Below are 3,714 nucleotides of genomic sequence, written 5' to 3'. Positions count from 1 at the left end.
GCTGATTGTGTTCAGACCTTTTGGCTTTTCTCTGAGAACTTTGTTTTTCTATTGTAATCGCCGGGTACTGGAAGCGTCTGATTGCTGGAGGAGAATTTCACAGGAGATGAAAAGAATGGCAAAGGTTTGACCACTCCCATTGTGAAGGTACACCAGCTAGGCTGGGGATGTTTATCTAAGCGCAAAGAAGGCTGAATGAGAAACTGATTAACCTGCTCATTTTATGAAGAGGATAGATCTGTGTGACAGGGATAAGCCTGTATTGGGAAGGAACAGAGTGACATAACTGAAAGACAGTAGACAAGGAGGAGATTTCTGAAGAATACTTTCACCTATAGAGTATTGATGATCTGGAAATCATTATCTGAACATGTGGTAAAGGTAAGTGTCATGAGAACGTTTCAGCAGTCTGTAGCCGAACACTTGATGAGCCAGAGCACAAGTGGATAAGGACCAGGTACTGGAAAGTGTGACGTGGACAGACAGGCATGAGATGGGTGTCCTGAACGCAATGCGTCAAAGGCAAACTGGTGTGCTTAAAGCTGATTGCTGGCGCGGCTCTGTGGCGCAATGGAAAGCGCGTTGGACTTCTACATCACTGTTCAGGTGGCTATTCAAAGGCTGTGGGTTCGAATCCCATCAAAGTCGAGTTTTAATTTACATTTTGCCAAGTGGTCAGACCAGACTCAGCTGCAAAACCAGTAATATTCGTGCATAAACCCAACTGCCTCGAAACGGCACATTTTCTTCTCACAGATTTACATTATCGATGTCTATTTATGGTAGAGATCGATAAGTACCTGTTAGCCAGTAGGCAACACGATGGTGTGGATGAGCTGGAAAAAGGCAAATAATTGTTGTGTCAGCCATGATGATATTTAATTACGTGGCGGGGCAGGATCAGTGTTAAGAATGACCTCCTTCTGCTCCTTTGTGTCTGTGCCATTTCTGGCCCAGTTTTTTAAAATAATCACAATGAGGACGATATGAATTAAACGCCAAGTAATATTTTGGTTTCACCTCCACCTCGCTTCCCTCCCAGCTGGAATAGACAGCTGTTGTTTCAGCTTTAGATCAGACAGTGGAGGATTCTCTCAAGTTCTCCTTCAGGCTGAATGTTCCTTCACATACGTTTCCAAGTGGACACATGAAGCAAGCAATTGCATGGATGCTGGGGATGCAGGGGCATATTTCCCATTTGCTGGGCTGGAATTCTGGCCAAGGTAATGAACGTGAATTCCTGACATTTTGAATCTGACTCTGGATTCTTGCGACTTTACTAATTAAACTGAATTTAATTTGCCCTTGCAGAAAATTATTCAATCTCCACTGTGCATAAAAACCATGCCACGTGCTCGTGCACGTAGTATGCTGAACATTGTTGATGTTGTGTGCAGTGTGGGTTGATGTGTCATATGAACAAGCCAAAGGAAGTTGGTGAAATATCAGTGAATCGAATTGTCTGACGAATTAAAGCCGATAGAAGGAAAATCCCAGTACAATGGCCACATAACATTGCCTGTGATCAACGCAGGAAGCCACGGTAAATGTACGCAGGATTCAATAAAACCGATTTTCACCACATTTATGTATGCCATTTTCCTGAAGCTGAGGTTTCATAATCGATGATCCATTATCAGTGTAACCACATCTGCTCTGCGTTTCATTTCAGATAAACAGAAAAAAAATTGAGTAATTGGGTTGAGCGGCCCAGTGGTAAGATCAGGAGCCATTCGTCATCATTAGATGGCAGATCCAGTGGTGCAATTAGTTAGCTTGCTGTACTTGCATGACAGAATGGCAGTACATGAACTGCCAAAGTTGCGCATTGGATTCTCGCCAGGTGTTTGTTTTACTGATAGTGACCAGAGATGATTGCAACTTCAAGCTGAAGAACAGTTCAAACCCGGAATATTACACTGCAATAAAGTGCTTTTGGCACTAATGTTGCACCGACCTGTGATACCAATCTGAAGTCTATCTGACCAGCATTTTGACATTATAAACCGAAAGTTTATCCAATGGTCATTTAATTGCCCTGAAGGTTGGTGAGTCTACGACTGTTGAAGGCAAGGCGTTCTGCACCCTTACTACTCTCTGATAAAGGCATCTACCACGGTGTCTATCACCCTCAAATTACATCGATGTTCCCTTGTGCCAACCTTCACCATTTGTAGAAAAAGGCCTTCACTACCCACTGTACGGCAACCACTGATCATCTTTAATGTCTCTATTAATTCACATCTCAAACTTCTTATCTCTATCAAAAACAGCCTCAAGTCCCTCAGCCTTTCGTCGTAAGACCTTCCCTTCACAGAAGGCAACATCCGAGGAAATCTCGTCTGCAACCTTTCCAATGCTTTCAAATCTGTCCTATAATGAGGTGACCAGAACCGCACGCAAATCGACAAGTTTGGCCATAACAGACAAATTTCTGGAGCTGCAAAGGGATCGTTTGGCCCTGAAACTCAATCCCTCTCCCAATAAAAACTAACACACTGGGCTCATTGCAAACAAATCCATCAAGGTGTGTGTTAACTTTCAGAGTTTTATATACATGGACGCCGAGATCGCTCTGGTCATCTAAACTTCCAATAATATTACAATTAGCCCAGAACGTTTTATTCTTTTTGCTCATTCTAAAGTAAATCATGTAACACATTTCCACAATAACCTCCATATGCCACCTCTGAGCCCCGATTTGCAGATAATTCATGTCCCTCTGTAACCTGCAGCAGACTTCGGCATAGTTGACAACTCCATCGACTTCGTGTGTTCTGTGAATTTACTCATCCATCATCCCATTCCCGAACCCAGTTCATTTATAAAGGTGACAAACAGCAGTGGACCCAAAAAGGAACCTTGTGATACACCATGAGTTACCGAACACCAGGATGAATATTTTCCATTAACTACCATACTCTGTGTCCTTTCAGCGAGCCAATTACTGATCTAAACCGCTAAATCACCCTCAATCCCATGTATTTTATTCAGCAGCCGACGGTGCCTTCGTGAAAATCATATCCACCACGTTAACCACTTTACTCTCATCCACCTGTTTTTTGACCTTTTCAAATACCTCAAAAAAGTTTGTGAGGCACAACCTGCTATTCAAAAAATCGTGTTGACTGTAGCGAATCAAGTTCTTCCTTCTTTGGTGATCATAAGTCATACCTCTCATAATCTTTCCAAAAACTTTACCTACGAGGAAATACGGCTACTGATCTATAATTACCAGCGTTCTCCCTACTCCCCTTCGTGAAGAAGGGGACAATATTTGCTGAACTCGAGCCTTCTCGCACTAATCACATAGACAATGACGAAATAAAGTTGGTCGTCAAAAGTTCTGCAATCTCCTCCCACGATTCCCAGAGAATCCTAGGATACATCCCATCGAGCCCAGGGGACAAATCTATTTTCAGGCTTTCACCAATTGCTAACAATTCGTATTTATGAATATCAATTTCGTTTATTCTAACAGATTGCATCTCAAAATTCTCTTCGACAACATTGTCTTTTTCATTTGAGATATGATGAAAAATATACATTCAGCGCCTCTCCTATCCTCGGACTCCATTGATGACTTCCTACTGCTGTTTCTGACGGGCCCGAATCATATCCTAGATATTCTTTTATTCTTGAAATGACAAACTTCAGGGTTTTAAATGACCCTGCCAACTAAAGACTTTTCATGACCCCTCTTCGCTCTGTGTA

The 3,714-nt window shown here is 42.4% G+C and overlaps 1 non-coding gene across 1 annotated transcript; it reads left to right on the top strand.

The window, feature by feature from the left end:
• The first annotated feature begins 556 nt into the window (after nt 1-556).
• Nucleotides 557-648, top strand: trnar-ucu (transfer RNA arginine (anticodon UCU)). Its single transcript is given in 2 exon segments — nt 557-593; nt 613-648. It is a non-coding gene; the product is annotated as a tRNA-Arg (tRNA).
• The last annotated feature ends 3,066 nt before the right edge of the window (nt 649-3,714 follow it).

This window comes from Chiloscyllium punctatum, chromosome 17, assembly GCF_047496795.1.
Source record: "Chiloscyllium punctatum isolate Juve2018m chromosome 17, sChiPun1.3, whole genome shotgun sequence".
NCBI classification, from domain to species: Eukaryota; Metazoa; Chordata; class Chondrichthyes; order Orectolobiformes; family Hemiscylliidae; genus Chiloscyllium; species Chiloscyllium punctatum.
Note: the sequence above shows the minus strand (reverse complement) of the source record. Positions and strands in the feature narration are given on the sequence as shown.